The sequence below is a fragment of the Camelus bactrianus genome, chromosome 12 (genome assembly GCF_048773025.1).
Source record: "Camelus bactrianus isolate YW-2024 breed Bactrian camel chromosome 12, ASM4877302v1, whole genome shotgun sequence".
Lineage (NCBI taxonomy): Eukaryota > Metazoa > Chordata > Mammalia > Artiodactyla > Camelidae > Camelus > Camelus bactrianus.
In genome coordinates this window covers 13619786-13641150 of record NC_133550.1, presented here as the reverse complement: position 1 = coordinate 13641150, position 21365 = coordinate 13619786, and the positions used below count along the sequence as shown (strand labels likewise).

General features: G+C 39.0%; 1 protein-coding gene and 2 long non-coding RNA genes across 3 annotated transcripts in view; 2 read left to right on the top strand and 1 right to left on the bottom strand.

The window, feature by feature from the left end:
- LOC105076298 (uncharacterized) overlaps window positions 1–15591 on the top strand; it is a 150769-nt gene extending 135178 nt beyond the window's left edge. The window contains exons 3-4 of the long non-coding RNA XR_006728163.2: window positions 4081–4287; window positions 15021–15591. This is a non-coding gene — a long non-coding RNA (uncharacterized LOC105076298). The remainder of the gene's footprint in view (window positions 1–4080; window positions 4288–15020) is intronic.
- The window catches only part of ATP5MC2 (ATP synthase membrane subunit c locus 2), a 284046-nt gene that overhangs the window by 181985 nt on the left and 80696 nt on the right, over window positions 1–21365 (bottom strand). The window lies entirely within an intron of this gene.
- Window positions 15658–19683, top strand: LOC141579370 (uncharacterized). Its single transcript, XR_012510578.1, has 2 exons — window positions 15658–17196; window positions 17768–19683. It is a non-coding gene; the product is annotated as an uncharacterized LOC141579370 (long non-coding RNA).

Below are 21365 nucleotides of genomic sequence, written 5' to 3'. Positions count from 1 at the left end.
AAGCTAAGTGAATTCTGAGTGTTAAAGAAAGTTTTTCAGGCTGAAGGAGAATGATACTGGATGCAAAGTTGGACCTACAAGAGTTCCAGAAATGGTAAATGTATGGGTAAATATTAAAAGACTTTTTCTTCTTTAAAAATTTTCTTTAAAAAAATAACTGGATGTTTAAAGCAACAATAATAACAATGTACCATGGACTTATAACATACATAGAAATAAAATATAGGACAACAATAGCACGAAGGAAATTTAAGTAAACTGCTATGAAATTCTTATACGTGAAATGGTATGATATTATTTGAATACAGACTTTGATAAAGATGCATATTATAAATCTTTGAGCAACCAATAAAATGAAAAAGTATAGCTATTAAGCCAATAATGAAGATAAAAATGGAATCCCAAAACTTAAATTAATTCAAATGAAGAAAGAGGAAACAAAGAACAGATGGGAAAAATAGGCTTAATATTAATTATATTGATAATTATATTAAACATAAATGGTCTAAATATTATTGTCAGAATATGAAAAACATGACCAAACAATATACTGTCTACAGGAAATACATTTAAAATATAGAGACACAGATAGATCAAAAGTAAAAGGGTGGGGAAACAGTTGGCATATAAATGATAAAAAAGCTGGAGGTACTATATTAATCTCAGACAAAGTAGACTTCAGTACATAGAACAGCATCAGAGACAGAGAAGGATATTTCATAATGATAAATGGTTCAAGTCATCAAAAGGAAATCATAATAAATAAGTAGTTGGAAAATTACAAAGCATCAAATACATGAAGCAAAAACTACCATAACTGTAAGGAAAAATAGACAACTCCACAATTAAATTACAGATTTTAACTCTTGTCTCTCAGGAATTGATAGAACAAGTGGCCAGAATATTAGTAAAGTTATGGCAGGCTTGAATAATGTTACTATCCAATTTGATCTAGTTGTCCTTTATACATTATAACCCCTACTGACTGAAAAATATTTATTATTTTCAAGTACACATGGAACATTCACCAAGAAAGACCATTTATTGGGCCATAAAAGAAGACTTACTAAATTTAAAAGGATTGAAATTATACAAAGTATACTCTAATCACAAAAGAATTAGATTAAAAGCCTAACAAAAAGCCAGTGCATCTGGAAAACCCCCATATTTGAGAAAATTAATTATATTTCTAAATAGTCTGTGACACAAAGAGAAATCACAAAGTAAAACAGAAAATACTTTGACTGTAAGAAAATGAAAACACAATATATTAAAATTTGTGGGATGTAGCTAAAGCAGTGCCTAAATGGAAATTTATAACTTTAAATGCTTATATTAGAAAAGAAGAAAGGTCTCAAATCAATGGTCTAAGATTCAGTTTTGAGGAGCCTTAAAGGAAGAGCAAAATAAGTCTTAAGCAGGATTAAACAGTAAAGATTAGAATGAAAATCAATAATATAGAAAACGGACAAACAATAGAGAAAATAAATGATACTAAAAGTGGATTCCTCAAATAAATTAATAAAATTGATAAACCTCTAGCTAGACTGATTAAGAAAAACAAAAAGAAGACACAGATTACAAATGTCAGGAATAAGACAAGAGATATAACTACAGATTCAACAGACTTTAAAAGGCTAATAAGGGAAAATTATGAACAATTTTATATCAATAAATTTGACAGTTTAGATTAAATGGACAAATTCCTGAAAGATACAACTTTCTAAAACTGACACATGAATAGAAAATATGAATAACTCTAATTCTATTAAAGAGACAGAATTTGAAATTAAAAGCTTTCCCCTAAAGAAAACACCAAGTCCAGATGGCTTCACTGGTGAATTCCATCAAACACTGAATGAAGAAGTAACACCAGTTTATAAATTTCAGAAAATAAAGGAGGAGGAAACATTTTCTAGCTCATTTAATGGGGCCAGGATTACCCTGACATCAGAATCATACAAAGACATTATAAGAAAAGTAATCTACAGACCAATACTCATTAACATAAATACAAAAATTCTTAACAACATATTAATGAATTGAATCCAGCAAAGTTTAACATTTGAAAATCAATGTATTTCATCATATAAGCAAAAACATAGAAAACCCGTGTGATCATCTCAGTAGATTTATAATAAGTATTTGACAGAATTCAACACTAATCACTCTCAACAAACTTGAAATAGGAGGGAATTTTCTCAATATGATAAAGAGTATTTATGGAAAACTTACAGCTAACATCATATTTAATGGTGAACACGTTCCCTTTAATATCAGGAAAAAGGCAAGTATGTCAATTTTTACCAGTTCTGTTCAATATTATATTGGAGATCCTAGCCTGTGCACTAAGGCAAGTAAAAGAAATAAAAAGCATACACACCAGAAAGATAAAAGTAAAACTGTCTTTTGTTTGCAGACAACATGATTGTGTACACAGAAAATCCTAAAGAATCTAGAAAAGAAGCTATTAGAACTAGCATATATATGTTGCAGGATATAAGGTCAATATATGAAAAAAATCAATTGTATTTCTATGTATTAGCTATGAAAAACTAGAAAATGAAAGTTTAAAAAATATTATCTGTAATAGCATCCAAAAACTCCTTATTAACTGCCTAAGGATTAGTTTAACAAAATATGTGCAGGACCTGAACACTACAAAACATTACTGAAGAAATTAAAGAAGACCTAAATAAATGGAGAGATATAACATGTTCATGAATTGGAAGATACAAAAAATTTTTAAATGTTATTCTCCCCAATTTGACTATTAAAGAGACTGAATTTAGAAAATTCATTGCAATTTCAATCAAAAGCCCACCAGACTTTGTTTGTAGAAATCTACAAAAAAGCTGATTCTAAAATTCATATGGAAATGCAAAGGACCAAAATAACCAAAAACAACTTTGAAAAAGAGTAGTTGGAGAACTTAACTGAATTTAAGATTTATTGTAAAGCTGTGGTAATCAAAAGAGTGTGGTATTGATACAAGGAAAAACGATGGAATAGAGTAGAAAGCTCAGAAATAGATTCACACATTTGGTCAATTGATTTTTGATAAAAGTGCCAAGGTAATATAGGAAAGGATACTCTTCTAGCCGGTTGTGCTGGAACAACTGGATATCCATTGAGAAGAAAAGAACATTCAACTCTTATCTCACATCACACACAGAAATTAATCTGAGATGGAACCAAGACATTTCTAGGAGAAACCATAAGAGAAAATCTTCACAGCATTGGGGCAGGTAAACATTTCTTAAGACAGGTTACAAAAAGCATGATCCACAAAATTTTTAAACGGTGGATTTGATTTTGAAATTTAAAACCTGAAAAAAAAACCATCTGCTATTTATTTGAAAGATACTATTAAGCAAATGAAAAGATGATACACTTACCATGAGAAAATACTCACAAATACATATATCTGCCAATTCATTTGTCAAGACAAAGAAGTCTTAAAACTCAATAAGACAAACAATTTAATTTAAAAATGGGCAAAAGATCTGAACAGAGATTTCACAAAAGAAGATACACAAATGGTCAATAAGTACATGTAAAGTTGCTCAATGTCTTTAGTCATCATGGAAATGCAAATTAGAACCACAATAAGTTACCACTACACACTCACTTCAATGGCTCAAAATAAAAAGTCAAAAATACCACATGTTGATGAAGATGTGGAGCAAATGCAACTCTCATCCGCTGCTGGTGGGAATGGAAAATGGTACAACTACTTTGGAAAATAGTTTAGCAATTTCTGTAGCTAAACACATGCTTACCAGAAAATCCTGCCATTGCATTCCTAGGTATTTACCCAAGATAAATAAACATGTATGTTCCCTCAAGGACGTATATACAAATACTCATAGCAGCTGAAAACTGGAAACAATTCAAATGTCCATCAACTGGTGAATGGATATACAAGTTGTGGTATGTACACAATGAGATACTTCTCAGCAACAAAAAGGCAAGAACTACCAATAATGCAACTTCAGAATAGTGGGGAGCATATATTTGTATTTGAGTTTCCTCACATTATTCTACTAGCATTATTATGGTTTTCTTATTTATTTGCAGGAGTCTTTTGCACAGTCTAGATATTTGCTACTCAAGATGTGGCTCATGACCAGCAGTCTTGGCATCACCTGGAGCCTGTAAGAAATGCAGAATGTCAGCCCCGCGCCAGACCTATGGAATTAGGATCCATAGTTCTACAAGATCCTCAGGTGTTTATTCTTTTATGGTTCAAAATGTGCCTCCCTTGACCCATTATTTCAGGAGTTGGTAAGTATTATATTCAGCTACAATCGTATCCTTTTTGACTTAAAAGATTTTCATCATATCCTACTCTACAAATTTTATCTTTGTACATAAAGATCACTATTGTCATAAGTCAGCCCCTCGTCTGTTCCCTGGGCTATCTTAACTTCATTATGTCTTAGGGAGAAGAATCTAGGAGTGGGCTCTTTTCTTATGTGGGGCCACACTGTTGTTTTGTACAAAATCACATCTGAACACTGCTCTGTAAGCATTCTAGTATTCTGTGGTCCCAGTGCCAAAGAGCAGAGCCCTGCCCTCTGATGACAGAGATATAAAAGTAATGAGGTCAGTCCCTGCTTTGTGGGGCCTCCCAGTCTAGGGTCTCATTTGAGAAGCTATCTCTCCCTTCCTGTCTGTCTCTGTCTGTCTGTCTGTCTGTCTCTCTCTCTCTCTCTCTCTCTCACACACACACAGAGCAATAAAAGACTTAAGAACATTTAATAAGGTAATGTTTCAAAAGTGGCAAAGCAGCATAATGAAACTACATTTGTAACTGCTGAGCAGTCACAGAGCAATAGAGTTGTCACTGCTGGGTTGAGTTAACAAGGGAAGTCTTCCAGCAAATAGGAAGTTTTATGTGGAGTTTAAACAAACCAAAGTTTAAGTCATTACTGTTCAGTTTATTAGCTATATAATCTTGGGCAAAATGCCTCATCTTTCCAAATACCAGTTAACTCCTTTGTAAAATGTAGATAATAATAATACCTGCCTTAAAGGTTTTTAAAATACGTTAGCTGAGATGTTATATGCAAAACGTTTAGCACAGTGCCTGGCACATAATAAGTATTCAAGAAGTCTTAGCTATTATTATTTTTGTAAGGCTAGACATTTGAGGTATCGGAGAAGAGGAGAACATTTGGACATGTGGGCCAAAGGTTTTGCCTAAGTATGTCACATATGAAAGAGAAGAAGCAGGGAACCTGAACCGGAGAAGAGATCCCATGAGATTCCGTTTAGAAAGCCATTACATGGAGGGCGGGGAGTGGGGGAGGGGTGAGGCAGCACTCGGGTGCGTTAAGGCCAAACTGAGGAGCTTTGATTTGATATGATGAACAACAGTGGCTACTGCATAACAAGGGGACTCTATTAAAATAGCTTTTACGGATTGTTGATTTCTTACCAGTAACTGGTGAATTTAAAGAAGGGATGTGAGGAGGGTATAGCTCAGTGGTTAAGAGTGCATGCTTAGCATGAACGAGGTCCTGGGTTCAATCCCCAGTACCTCCATCAAATAAATAAACAAACAAACCTAATTACCTCTCCCACTAAAAAAATTAAATGAAGAAGGGAAAGACTAGACATGTGAAAGTATAAAAGATAAAAGATGGGGGGGGGAGGGTGGGAAGGGATAGACTGGGATTTTAAAATTGTAGAATAGATAGACGAGATTATACTGTATAGCACAGGGAAATATACACAAAATCTTACGGTAGCTCACAGAGAAAAAAATGTGACAATGAGTGTGTATATGTCCATGTATGACTGAAAAATTGTGCTGAACACTGGAATTTGACACAACATTGTAAAATGATTATAAATCAATAAAAATGTTATTAAAAAAAAGAAGATGGTTAGGGGTCTGTTGAGATAATCCAGACATAACCAGTTTGGTTCTAGACCAGGTTTAGGACTATGCAACAAATGGTAAGGAAGTTATGCCAGATTCAGCCTTCTGTCCTGAACAAGGGCCCTAGTGTAGCTTGTGGGCATGCACAGACCGGCCTCGCCTCACCCCTATGCTATACATCTTTTGTCCCCCACCGTGGGGCTTCCCTGTTGCCATCGATGCTTAAGAAACTTGTGCACAACACATAAACATACAAGACCCAGAAGTGCAGGGCAGTTAACACCCCAAGAGACAAAAATTGAATAATGGGAGCTTTTCCCTTCTTTCCCCTAGACAGACTATTTGGGGATGCAGGTGCTTCACATGGCCCATCTGAAGACATCTTCCCCATGTGAAGCCACAGCTTTTCAAGAAGCTATGGCCAGCTGTAACACAATCCTTTTGATTTGCTCCTTTTTCCTGCTTTGCCTTCCTAATCCTTCACTTTTGCTTCCCCGGGGTTGTATTCCTCAATAAAATATTATCCCATAAACCTCCGCTTCAGACTCTGATTTCTAGAGCCAAGAAATCAGAAGAGAGAAGAGTGGGATCTGAGAGATAAGGTGGAATAATGTGCAGGGCTTGATAATGTCTTGACTGAATAAGGTAAAGATTAAAGGGAATTTAAAAATTAGCTCCAAGTTTCCACAAACTAGAGCCCTGGGGATGGAGTACTCTTCATAGCAGTGAGGAAATGGGGAAAGAAGAATCAACTCTACTGCTTCTTAACATGTGGGAGCTTAAGGTGTCTTTATCATAAAAAGATGGTTCAAAAGTCTCTGGTCTCCTGGGTCAGAGTCCTCTCCCTGTGTCCTCTGATCATTATTTGACATGCCTGCCTTTGCAACGGGGACAAGCTGGGTTTGGCTCTCAATCCATCTTATGGAATAAAGTAACAGAATAAAATAATAGAAAGGAATGCAGCCAGGATGACAGATTTATGAAATCATCTACCCTAACTTCAGTTTAATGTAGCTTAACAACTTAAAAAACCTAATGAATAGACATATGAGGACCATCTCAAAAAAGGAAAAAAAGAGAGCAGACTGAAGCAGCAAAGCTGTTTGTCTACACTGGGCTCTACTGGGTCCAAGGAAACACCCTCCCCCAAACACACAAGCAAGTTGTGAGGCAGGAGGTTTCTCCTGAAAGGCATTCAAATATCTTTTTTCCCAGCCCATTAATCAACAAGTGTTAGCCCCAGTTTTGAGTGTACCCCATATGAAGTTCTCTGCAGGTGGATACTAAAGAAACAGTAGGCATCAGACATCATCTGAGGACGTGCAATATGGTGGGAGGTACAGGCCACATGGGCATGAAATAAACCAGGATACCGATGGACCAAGCCAGTCTGGCACAGACTGATGGACAGCTGCTATCCACTCCAGTGTAGCTCAAATGTAACGTGCTCAAAAGCAGAACTCATCTACTTCCTCTAAACCTGGTCTTTATTTTGTAGACCCTACTTCAGTTGGGGGCATCCAGTTGCCTATGCCAGATATCTGGTCATCTTTCTTGACTCCTTCCCCTCCTTTCCTCTCCCTCTCCACCTTTATTTAAATTACCAAACACTCTCCTTTTAACTCTTAACTACTTTTCAACTCTACCTCAGGGAGACAGTCTGTACTGATGTAAGTCCAGGCCAACAGTCTCCCAGTTTAGAGATCCCCATGGTGAGGAGTCCTTTCAGACTCACATTCCTTGTCTAGGTGAGTGACATACAACGACTTTCGAACCTAACAAAACTTGGAGCCGGTCTGCACCCTTGCATCTACGGGAAAGTAACACAGGCTCTTGAAGACGGCTGCGTATGTCAAACCAAATGGCAGATAGAAAAGGTGGTTGAGGGACCCAGGGGCCCTACATGATGTCAACACAGCCACATTTTATTGGACATTGTTAAGTTTTCCAAGACTTGGTGCTGCATGTGCTGGTCTCGGGAGAGTCGGCTGCCAGGGCCTTGGGGAGCCAAAAACTGGATAGATGAGCCTGACATTCAAATAAAGTAGTTTGGCACCTAAATTACCTGGATAATTGCCTCCTTGTAGTCCAGGGCCGCCTGACCCCCATACTTCTGGAGCCACAGGAAATCTGAGAGTCATAAGTGTCTGGGGAAAACTGAATGGGGCATCTGAGAGGGTGACTGCCTGCATAGGAAATGAAAACAGACTGTTCAAAGTGGCACATGAGTCACGTGCTCATTGGGGTGGGCAAAAAACCAACCTGGATGGGAGTGAGTCGGGGGCTCTGACCGTTTTCTCACTCTGCCTGCTTTTTGAACTTGGCTTGATTCATTCCCAGGTAACTCTGTTTAATATACAGTAGCCTTGCCGATAATTAAATCTCCATCCTCCAGGAAGCAGTCCCTACCTCTCCTCACCCAATATCCGTTTCTTGTTTATTCCATGGTTACATAGCACCAGGGGACTCAGTCTGTACTGCATTTATTTGCACTTACTTATATGTTGCTTTGTAAGTGTTTCTGAGCCATTTTTCTACATGTGTGCCGTGTTCCCTTAAGTGGATTTATGTTCTTTCAGAAAGTCTCTTCAGTAGCCATTTTCCCTTTTCCTTTTATTTGCATTTTACAACCTTGTTCATTTGATATTGTCTCATAAAAATCTCCATGTAACTTCTTAATACCTTTACCCACACATTGCCCTAATTTTGCTATTTGACTACAAGTATGGCAATCAATGCTACCTGTGCAGTCAGGATACAGTACATGTGCTGTGGGGTTTTTGCGTTATGAATGATCCGCTTTAAGAAAACATGTCTAGGAGATCTTTGCATCTAAAAACCTGGATTCCTTGTGCATCCTCTGTGTCATTGCCGTCGTGCACAGTAAGCTGAGCCCCTTCCTGTTGCCACAAAACATTGTGGACTTTGCCCTACTCTGCTTGGAAAACCCTGTGCCCTTCTGTGCTGGGCAAGTGAAGAAGAACTCATGCTTCAAAACCCAGCTCCCCTCCCATCCCACCTGCTCCCAGAACACATTTTACAAACCTTTACCAATCCCCATATCCATTTTATAATGGTTGTCTCTTTTCACATTGGTCTTCACCAAAATGCATACCTCAAGACCACAGCTTGCTCATCTTTACAACCACACCATCAAACACTGAATCCTCCACACATAAAATATTAGAGATACTCATAAAATGTTAGAGAACAAATACTTAGTGGATAACTTCTTGCATAGAGTGTTGACAGTTCTCTGCTCTAAGTCCCCATCCATCTAAGGAGCCTGCTTGGATTAATTGTCCCAGCTTCATTCTTCACATGCTTCCTTTCCCTCGAGTATCAGTGTCCAACTGGTCTCTAGTCTTTTTTTTTTTTGCCATCATCCCAACTCCCCCATTAACTGGCAGAGCCAGAATGGGTCCAGGGTGGTTTCAGTAAATCAGTTATTCATTTATAAGATATTTATTCCAATATTTATCTCACATTGCCGAGGACACATCAGTTAATAAAATATTCAAAATCCTTGCCCTCATGATGCTTATCTCTTAATGATTTAGTCTGAAGCCTGGACTGTGAGACAGATTGAGACTAGAAGTGAGCTATTTGCCTAAGTTGTGTGATAAATTCAGTTCAAAGTCAAATGGCTTTGTTTTTCCACTTGAATTTGGTAATTGATTTCTATCAGCATGTGGCTGTCATCATACTTCCTGGCAACAAACACTAACATACACAACCACACACTTGTCCCTAGCACCCACGCCATGCTAGGTAGACACTGGCACCTGTATACATACACTGCACTTCAGAAGTAGTACGATGTGTACACTCACTAATCGTGCCTTCACCCATACAGCAAGCCTCCCAAGATGCAGATTACACCTCCTTCCCCTCCGCTAATACACACCCATTCAGACACATTTTCTAATGTGTGCACCTGCAGAGCCACAAAACACACCTGCAGACCTCAGCTTTCCCTCCACGCTCCTTCCTTCTTTCCTGAGCAAGGAGTGGGATATGGAAACATGCTCCATTTTCTCAGGACCAGAAGCTCTTTGAAAACTATCATGTATGTGTATCAGACCAGTTTTCAAAATGAGCTGGGCAAACCCTGGGTGAAAGTAGCTTCTTTTAATTGCCAGTCCCCTTGCCTCATTCTCCTGGACAAAGCAGGACCCAGGAGCTAATTTGAGGCTGGAAACCATTTGAAGTGGCGCATCACGCTACGGGAAAACATGAGGGATCGCTATGGAGAAGGACATGAAAAGAGAGGAGCAGATTAGGGAAATGATGGCCATTCTGCAAGGTGCAGAGGTTCTGTTTCAGATATTCTCTGCCATTCTCAGTGCCCTTTACACAATTGCTCGGAATCTTACATTGCTAGATATCAATATGTCCACTCTGCCGTCTCCAAGTAGAATCCTAACCAGTGATAGGATGCTACACAACTCATCTGAAGGGAACTAATACTCAAAGACCATCCTCAGAAGGCCAGGCCTTTTTTATTTTATTTGATATTTGATTTTATTAAAATCTTAAAACAATCCAAATGGTAGACAGTACTTACCCCCATCCTGTGAATCAGGAAGCCAGGGTTCAAAGATACTAAGCAACAGTGGCATTGGGATTTGAACTCATGCCTGATTGACCTACGATCTTTCTTATGATCTGTCTTCTCATGTGCCAGGACTGACGTGAAGTCAGGGAAGTTTGAGCTTTTAGGGTTTTCTGGATTTTTTCCACCAGTGTAGGGGTGTGGTTTTAGCCTGTGTTCATGACACAGAGACAATGACCTGTAATAAAAGGGATCTGCATATATTGGCAGCTGGTAAAGACTTTCACAGAGATTGTCTACGACAACATATGCCTTTGTATGTAGTAGCTTATGATTTCTAGTTTTTTCCATATACTGAGCCCCTTTGACATTCACACAAAGGCCTCTGAAGGATGCAGTCCATACTTATTTTATATTTAAGAAAAGTGAAGGGGAGCAAAAAAAAAAAAGCATAAATATTTACTTCTCTCTCTCTCTCTCTCACACACACACACACACAACTTACTAGGAGCCTCTCACGGGGCTGCACATTTTCTCACATTCCATCTCTGTGAAATATTATTTTACCCATTTTACAGGTGAGGAAATATTTGAGTTCTATGATGAAACACTGCATTTAGCACTATTTTCCAACAAGCTCAACTAACTGGCATCGAAGTCATCTGATGGCTGAGTATAAGAAAGCTGCCCTGAAGACTGTCACCGAAGAGGGGAGTTGTTGCACTCAGGAAATGTTTCCTCTGTCTAACTCAGTCCCTGCTTCTGTAATTTCATTCTATTTCCTTGTGGGTTTTATTTCCTCAGAAAGGATGAGGAACAGCTGCTGGTGGTCCTGCGAATAATAACTCTTCGGAGATTGGAAACCTGTTATGCAGTTGAGGACGGTTATCTCTTGGTCCCCTTGGTTTCATGTTAGAGTGGACTTAACTCTGTGTTCCTCAGCAGAGGCTCAGAGCCATATATAAGCAAGACCACTCTTTTTAATTCTCTGGACCCTGAAGACGTATTTCATGGGTCAAAATAGTCTTGCAAGAAACTACTGGCCTGCCCACCAGTGGCAGGTGTGGGTCTGAATTGGCCAGGAGGACTGAAGACTGGTGACTTAATTTCCATCACATCTCCTGGCTTTCACCATCTAGCCTTCCTCTCCAGACTTAGGGCCCTTTCCTTGCTTCTCTCCACAGATTTAGGTCCACTCTGTTCCTACCGGCTTTTCCTGCTGCTTCTTGCAAAACACACACAGAGACACACACATGGTGTCTTGTATATATCGATTCATGTTAATCCTTTACTCCTTACCTTGATTTTCCCTGTGCAGTTTCTTCACATCTTTCCAGCACTTACCTTTGTAGCTCAACAAAATGCCTCCTGGTCTGTCCTTGTCTCTGTTTGCCTTGGTCCCTGTGTCATGAGTGCTGTCCCACCTCCCCAGTGGGACCGGACTCCGCCTGTAGGAAGGGTATATCCTCCTGCCTCTGGAGTTTCCCTCTGTTCCCTGAACCGGAGGTGGTCATCTCAGAAGTCAGTGACCTACACGTCATCTGATGATCCTCTAAGTCAGTGAATTATTTCTTGAATTCCTGTTTAGGATCTTGTGCTAATCCTGGATATGAATCTAACATTTGTCAAGAACAAATTTTTCTTGCTTCTGACGAGCTTAGGATGACAGTGGAAGTGTGAGAGGAAAAAAATATGATTCTGGGGATGAACACAATTTCTTGGGCCAATTAACTGAGACAGTTCACATGTTTATTATGTTTAAACTATTGGGTGATTAATTTAGGGAGTTTTATAGACAGTTTAATACTCTACTAGAATAAGGCATAAGCCAGTTTATGTAAAAGAAGAAACAACCCTGAAATATACCTACCTCTAATGATGAATATGATGAACGATGGGGACATTAAAGAAATTTCCATAAATTATATAGTTCAGAATGTGGTTACAAACAGTCAACTCTTAAACATTGGCATGTCAATTATCTTTAGGAAATTTAAAAACCTAACTTGACTGTTCCTTGCCTGTCAACATGCACCTTGGCTGCCCTACCCCAGCCATTCCCAAACTGGCATCGCAAACCCTTTCCAATGAACGCTTACATAAATCATAATTGCTATGGTATAACTCCTTGGGCAAAACCAAATTTAAAAAGTTTTCATTGTCCACTTCATTTTTATTAGCACAATTGATCAAGGGTTGCCTGAGATTAAACCAAGACTATTTATTGAGCGCCTGGGAGAGGAATGGCAGGGGTGGCAAGGTGAGGTCAGTTCAAGGCCACCAAAGAACTAAATCATGTTACTTGAAGTGGATATGGCTCTCTGGGTCAGCCCCAGACCTTCCCAGTATATAGCATGAAAGGGCCTTTCTGTTCCACACCTTTTCCTCTGAAAGCTGGTTCAGTCTTTCTGACCTTGCCTTGCCTGTTCTCTGCTTTGACATCTCAGCCTTTTCGGGACTGCTGCCCATACCTACTCATACAGAATAAAGCTCTCTCTCCTCCCTTCTTTGTTCCTCTCTTTTAGTTACTTGATGCATATGTATAATGCTAAAAATGCCTTCTGGTGTTGTCAGCTGTCATGTAATTGGTGATTTTAGTGGGGGGGGGGATGTGCTTTGATTCAGGTAGCCCAACGTAGATATACCATCAGCTTGCTCTTCTGTTTGCCTTTGCCTCCATTACTTTGTCTTTCTGTAACTTTCATGTATTCCACAAATATCTATTCAGTACTTACTGTGTGCCAAGAATTATATTTGTGGTTCAATAGTGATATGATGTTGCTGTTTCTCTCTGATTACCAGATATTTTTAAAAGCCCAATGAAGGAAACTATACTGGAAAAACATCCATAAGAGGAAGTTGATTTTTTCCCTTTATCCCTGGAGGCTTTGTTATTTGGGGGGAAGGCGGTGGTGAGAGGGCCAGTAATGCTGGTCAGAGGCTTCTTCCTCATCTTGGCTCTTGCCCTGGATAGTGGGGATAGGGCTGGGGTTGCCTACATTCATAGTCCCCCTCATACCTTCTCACCCTTTTTCTTGTGCCAGTCCCTCCCACCCCCACCAACCAAGAGGGAGTCTGTCACTCTAATTAAGCAGTCTGTAATCAACGAAGTCCCATTAAGAAATAATGAGGCCAGTAATGCAGTGGGTGCTATTGACGGGGGATTAGTGAAACTCATGTGGTTTCCTACAACTCCTCCACTTTCTGAGGAAGTGGTGAGGGTGGAGAAACTGTTGACTCAGCATTCTTAGCGTTAATCCCTGTGCTCTCCCCAATACTCTTGAATTCAACTCCGTGTGAAGTTGGATGTGTTAGATGGGGTATGGATCTGCCGTGTATGTGAGAGCATTGCTGGCAGGACCATATCACAGTCATCTCTGTATTCCCGGTGCTTGCACAGTGTAAGTGCTGGGAGAGGGTGGGCTGGAGGCACAAACTGAGCATAGGACCCAAGTGTCCCGCCTTCTTGCTCAACACTTTCCACGCAAGTTTGAAAACACGAACTGCTGGCCGGAAACCACAGCTGCAGGGTGAATCTGGGGCCAGGGGTCATGTCCATCATCTCCTTCCCTTCCCCAAACTAGAGTTCCCTTTCCTTTTGTTTCTTCTTCTGAGGATAATATAATCTTGGCAAGAGTTGATCATTTCCCACTTATTATGTGTTCATCTTTGCCATTCTCTCTGTTATCATTTTGGAATCATTTGCAGCAAGTCGTTTGTCTTGGCCCAGCTTGTTCCTATTACCCTGCATCCTTAGGCTTGTCTATCCCCTCACTCTAATATTTGGTGAGAGCTGGAATGAAACAAACCCTTCCTAATATCCACTCCTCCTAGAGAAACCCTTCTTGCTGGGTCAGACCCCTCAGAGAACACCTTCCCAGGCTGCATCACAAATCGCCTCCCTTGGCTACCAGTGGCTTAGTTTGCTACCAGAAGTGTGGACAATTGAGACAACAGAGAGCCCTTCCTAAAAGACAAAGGGCCTTGGAAACCTTTAGTTTAAAGGGTGTGGAGCTTAATCTCTGAGCATTTAAGAGGGGTAGATACCCCTCCCAGCCCTCATCCTCCTTGCTCCATAATGTCAGTGTTTGTACATTTGAGATACGTACTGGAAAGTATCTAACAACCTGTTCCCCTTCATCTGGCAGCTTACTGGTTCCATGACATGTCCCACAGCGGGGCAGGTTGATTGAAGAGTAGAAAGCCTTTGCTATTCAGGATATGGGAGTGGGGGAAATGGAGCCAGAAAATGTTTCATGAGACAGTGAGAGAAGAAAGGGAGAAACACCCAAAGTACAGCTGACCTGCTTAAAAGCAGGGCATATTTAAAGACCGCAAAGACTGAGGCTTTTTGTAACGTGAGTGGTGAGTATTAAAGCCAAAAGACCCCTTCTTTCAAATAGGGATATTCCTAAACCTACCAAGCAAGGGAGAATCCACAACATCTGTTGTGGTAGGAAGTTCTTCTGGAGTCTAACCTTAATCCCTCCCTTGGTCTGTTATTTTGCCTATATCAATGTGTTGCTTTGTAATTGTTTTTAAGTTGCTTTTACTGTGTACGTTTTGCCTTCATAGGTAAACTCCTCCTGGGCAGGACCTGACTCCAGAAGAATTTTTCAATCCCCACCAGCGCCGCCCCCTCAGGTGCCCATGTCAAGGGCTAGAGCAGAAGGTCAGGCACAGTGATTAACCAGCCACAGTTGAAAGCCCAGAAGATACAACGATCAACATCCTGCATCCTGCATCTGAGGACTTTGCTCCAGACTAAGGTGTAATCCAACCATTTCCTTTTCATAAGACAAGTATTGTCTGAAGGGATCTGTGTGTAATTTTGAAGGGAAGGGCAAACGGAGCTGCAGAACTCAGTTACCACTTTGCCTTGGATCTGAGCCTGTGAAAGGGGAAAAGAAGTGAACTCGTCCCTGAGATGGCTGAACAATCACAGGGAAAGAGCTTTAAGATTCATAGTAGAAAAAGGCTGATTGGAACCTTCCTTAGAGCAACTCCACTATTCTGGTTTTACCCTATTCCCACTCCTTGTCATTCCCACCTGTAATTCTGACTTGGCAGGAACCCCACACTGAATGTTCTCAAAGTACTTTGTAGACTTTAATTAGTTCTGTGGGAAGTAAGGCAAAACTCAGCCTTCATTCTGCCAACAGAGTTGATGGTTGGGGGAGTGGGGGGAGGGGGAGGGGGAGGGGGAAGGAAGGTAAGGAGAAGATGGACAACCAGAGCAGCCATGCCACTTACTGAAGGCCACGTGGTACAGGAGGAACTGGGGTTAAAATCCCTGAATCCCAAATCTTGGTAAAAAATCTCTTAGCCTTCCAGGTTCCTAAACAGGTAATGGGCTAATCCTACTAACCTATTTGCTGGGGTGTTGTTGATGAATGCTTGTAAACCCCATCCTAGATGATAGGTTTGGAAGATTGTTAAGGAAAGCATGTCATTAAGTCCATACTCACCCACTCCTCGGCAGATAGCCCTGGAGGGAGGTGGGTGTTAGCCAGAACTGGAGGGCCACCACTTCCATGGGGTGACGGAGATTCAACAACAGGAGAATTTTCCAGCAGGGAGGAAAATCAAAGGCACGTGTTGGGGGTGGTGGTGGGGGATGAGGAGGGCCTAAAATGAGTGACACGCAGTCAGATGGTTCAGAAAAGATCATCAAGAAATGATTGAATCCCACTCAGGTCACTGTGGATGGTGGCTTTCCTGAAACTCAGGATGTAAGTTTGGTAGTGGTTTCCTCTTCTCCCTTTCTAAAAGCAGAACACCTCTCCGAGGGCTACCGCAGGGGACTTGGGGGTCTGCAAATTAAGGGACATGTTTTGAGTCTGGGATTGCTCTGTGCTTCTCTAAGAGAAGTAGTTAAGGATTTGAGCTCTTAAGTCAGAGACCTAGGTTTGAATTTTTCTTTGTCACTTCCATCTGTTTAAACTTGAATTAGTTACTTAACTTCTCTAAGCCTTGATTTCCTTATCTGTAGAATGGGCCCAATAATAGTACTTAACTCAAAGGTTTGTTAAGAGGGCTAAATGCAACAGTTCAGGTAATGCCTTAGCACAAAGCCCAGCCTGTAATAAGCACTTGGTTCGCTTTAACTATCATCATCGCCTCACTCTTTCCTCTGGATGGGTCATCTACTTTGGAATTTATCCATGGTCCTTTCTTTGATCAATTCCTGATGGTCTCTGTGGCCTCTTGGCTGACTTCTCCCACCCTTAATCAATGAGAAGTCAGGGAACACTGATACTGACTTCTTTTTCATGTCATTTATGACAATGTGGAATTAGGAAGGTTAACCTGCTGCTGTAAAAAAGATTACATAGATTAACACAGCTCTACACACCAGATATATTCTCATAAATGCTATTAAGTGGCTATTTTTATGTTGAGTAATTTTTAGATGACTTTCTTTACGATTCTGAAGTAATATTCTCCTAGAAACAAGAATCACTGTTAAGGAAAGAGGAGCTAATATTTGAATGTGAGACACCGTCCATATCCAAGTCTAACTGAATCCTCCCAGTCACCCAATAAAGAGGTCCTTATTATTCCCATTTTATGGCTTAAACAACTGAAACTCAGAGAGGTTAAATAATTCATTCAAAGTCAGTCTTCTAGGGATGATGGAGCCTAAATGTGAATGTCATTCTGGTTCTGTTTTCTACTACAGCACACTCAAAGGATCCACACTCATGTTTCTCTTCAGATCATGTAAATCTTTCACCTTTTACATCACACGGTAAGTATTATTCTGCTTTTGTCAGTAGTCAAATCTGTCTACATTTAAACTTCTCACACAAATTCTAGAAGAACTTGATTGATCAATTCACATGATCTTGAATATTAATTTCTTTTTTAAAAATTTACCCTTATGATTCAAATATATGTGTATATATATTATACAACTTTAAGAAATTACCCACATTTCCTTCCACTAGTATGGTCTGTCAAAAGATGACTGTTGCCAGATTATAATGAGAACACACTATATGATTCCATTTATATAAAACTCTAGAAAATGCAAGCTGTTTTCTAGTGACAGACGTCAGATCAGTGGTTGCTTAGATAGGGCTGAGGCTGGAGGGGGAGATGGCAAAGGGGCAAGAAGAAACTTCTGGAGGGGAGATATGTGTTTATTATCTTCACTGTGATGCTGGTTTTACAAATGTATACTTATGTCAAACTTTATGAAATTTTAAAAAGCATATTAATAATCTATATACAGAAGTAATGCTTTTTTAAATGTAAAAATGGAGTGCAATTTCCCTACATCTTATTGTATATAAAACATATTGCCTTCTACACAACAGAGCAGAGCTGCTCCACATGACTGTGAGCTGCCCCTGGGCAAAGGCTGTGTCTTTCTGGTCCTCAATACCTAGCATCTAGTGCAGTGCCTGGGACATAAGTTCTTAGTAAACAGTGAATGGAAGTAAGTGTTTCTTAGGGAACTTACACTAAACCCATAAAATTCAAATGTTTAAGCCGCTTGCTAAACATCTATCAGATTGCCTCAAGTGGAAGAGCTACATCAAGAAGCTTGTGCAGACAGCAAAGGAAACCGTAAATAAAATGAACAGATACTCTACGGAATGGGAGAAAATATTTGCAAACGATGTGACTGACAAGGGATTAATTTCCAAAATATATAAGCAGCTCATACAGCTCAATATTTAAAAAACCCAAACAAACCAATAAAAAAATGGGCAGAAGATCTAAATGGACGTTTCTCCAAAGAAGACATATGGATGGCCAACAGGCACATGAAAAGATGCTCAACATCAAGAATTATTTGAGAAATGCAAATCAAAACTACAATGAGGTATCACCTCACACTGGTGAGAATGACCATCATCAAAAAGTCTACAAATAATAAAAGCCGGAGAGGGTGTGGAGAAAAGGGAACCCTCCTACACTGTTGATAGGAATGTAAATATTGGTGCAGCCGTTATGGAGAACAGTATGGAGTTTCCTTAAAAAAACAAAAATAGAATTACCGTATGATACAGCAATCCCATTCCTGTGCATATATCTGGACAAAACTCTAATTTGAAAAGATATGTGCACCCCAATGTTCATAGCAGCACTATTTATAACAGCCAACACATGGAAACAACATAAATGCCCATTGATAGATGAATGGGTAAAGAAAATGTGGTGTGCGTATATGTGTGTATATATATATATCTATATATATATATAGATATATATATATACACAATAGAATACTACTCAGCCATAGAAAGGAATGAAATAATGCCATTTGAAGCAACATAGAGATTATCATACTAAGTGAAGTAAGTCAAACAGAGAAAGACAAATATCATATGATACTACTTATACGTGGAATCTAAAAAATGACACAAATGAACTTATTTACAAAACATAAAGAGACTCACAGACATAGAATACAAACTTATGGTTACCAGGGGGGAAGGGTAGGGAGGGATAAATTGGGAATTTAGGATTGGCAGATACAAACTACTACGTACAGAATAAACAACAAGTTCCTTCTATACAGCACAGGGAACTATATTCAATGGCTTGTAGTAAGCTGTAATGAAAATATACATATATACGTGAATCACTATGCTGTATACCAGAAACTAATACAACATTGTAAATCAACTATACCTCAATTTAAAAAATGTTAACAAAAAAAAGAAACTTGTGCAGAAGTCAGTTCTCAGTGGTTCCAATTTTATATTTAACCATAAAAATGTGAAGAAATGTCACTGATTTACTAACTGAAGTTGCTCTGGTGTTGACCAACTTTGTGAATAGCCATATTTACTTGGAAGAAAGAAGTTCTAAGAGAACTGAGGACTGGTAAGAAGAACATCTATGAAAACAGCAAGTGTTTAAGCAGCAGACTGTAGCTGTCGGCTTAGTATTTTGATCTTGTTAATATATACAGATGGGAGGGTACATGTAACAGTGTATTCTCACATCTCACGCCTCCTATTCACCTCAGCAGATAAGCTTCTCTCCTACCTCCCCCCTTAAAACCATCTAACGCAAACTAACTCTCCCTTTGGAGGAAAACCCTATTCCAAATTTTGTGTTTCTCATTCTTTGCATTTCATTATGTTTTACTACATATAGGTCCTTTAACAATGTATTATTGTGATTTAAATGTGTTTGAACTTTCATAAAAATTCTATCATAATGTTTGAATTCTTTGGTAACTTGCTTTTTACTCTCAATATTATATTTATGACATTCATTCCATGGCATCATATATCTTTAGTTCATTTTATCTGCTGCATTATAGTTAAATAAATGAATATTTCACAATTTATTTAGCCATTCTCCTGTCAATAATAATTGGGTTGTTTTCAGGCCTTTGTTTTTACAAGAAATGCTGTTGTAAACTTTGTTTTATATGTCTCCAGGAATGCATGTGCAGAATTTTTTCTAGGCTATATATTTAAAAAGAGAACTGCTGGCCACAGGTAACATCATATTCAATGGTGAAAAACTGAAAGCTTTCTCTCTAGGATAACGAAGAAGGCAAGGATGCCCACTATCACTATTTCTACTCAACATAGTACTGGAAGTCCTAGGCAGAGCAATTAGACAAGAAAAAGAAATAAAAGGCATCCAAGTAGGAAAGGAAGAAGTAAACCTATCTCTGTTCATAGATGACATGATCTTGTATATAGAAAACTCTAAAGATTCCACACACGAAGAAACCTGTTAGAACAAATAAACAAATTCAGCAAAGTTGCAGGATATGAAATCAACCCACAAAAATCAGTTACATCTCTATACACTAACAATGAACAATCCAAAAAGGAAATTAAGAAAATAATCTCATTTACAATAGCATCAAAAATAGTAAATTGCTTAGGAATAAATGTATTATATATATTTAACTTTTCTGTATATTATGATGTTCTGACATCTTAAAAAACTTTCTGGCTGGGGAGAGACTAACCTTCCCAGGCTAGCCAAATTTTGCAGATAGCAGAGAGCCCAGCTGAAAGCTTGCCTTTGATATGCAAACCAACCATTTCCAGGTCATACTTCCTCTGTCTAGCCAGTGCAGCCCAGGAGGTGATATTCCTCTGCCTTAATCATCCCAGGGCCAAGAAACAGGCAATCGGAGACCATATCTATAACCCAAAGTCCACCAAAGTTACTCAAACTAACCAACCCCACAACTCAACAACAACAAAAATCCAATTAGAAAATGCACAAAGGGTTTTAATAGACATTTCTTCAAAGAAGATTTACATATGCCCAAAAAGTATATGGAAAGATGCTAAACATCATAATCATTATGGAAATGCAAGTCAAAACCACAGTGAACTATCACCTGACAGAAAAACAAAACAAAAACAAAAACAAACCCAGAAAATAACGAATGTTGGTGAGGATGTGGAGGAATTGGAGCCATAATGCCCTGTTGGTGAGAATGTTCAGCCACTTTGGAAAACAATATGGAAGTTGCTCAAAAAATTAAAAATAGAACTATTAAGATCCAGCAATCCCACTTCTGGGTGTTTGTCCAGAAGAGTTGAAAATAAGATCTCAGAGAGATATTTGCACACCCATCTTCATTGCATAACAGCCAAGATATAGAAACAATCTAAATGTTCATCAATAGATGAATGGATAAATAAAATGTAGAATATATGTATAATGGAGTATTATTCAGCCTTAAAAAAAAGAAGATGAGGGGAGGGTATAACTCGGTGGTAGAGTGCCTGCTTAGCATGCATGAGGTCCTGGGTTCAATCCCCAGTCCCTCCATTTAAAAATAAATAAATAAATGAATAAGTAAATAAATAAATAAATAAAACTAATCATCCCCCAAAATGAGGTGGGGGAGAAGGAAATCTCCTATGCTACAAAATGGATGAAATCTAAGGATATTATTTTAAGTGAAATAATTCAGTAACA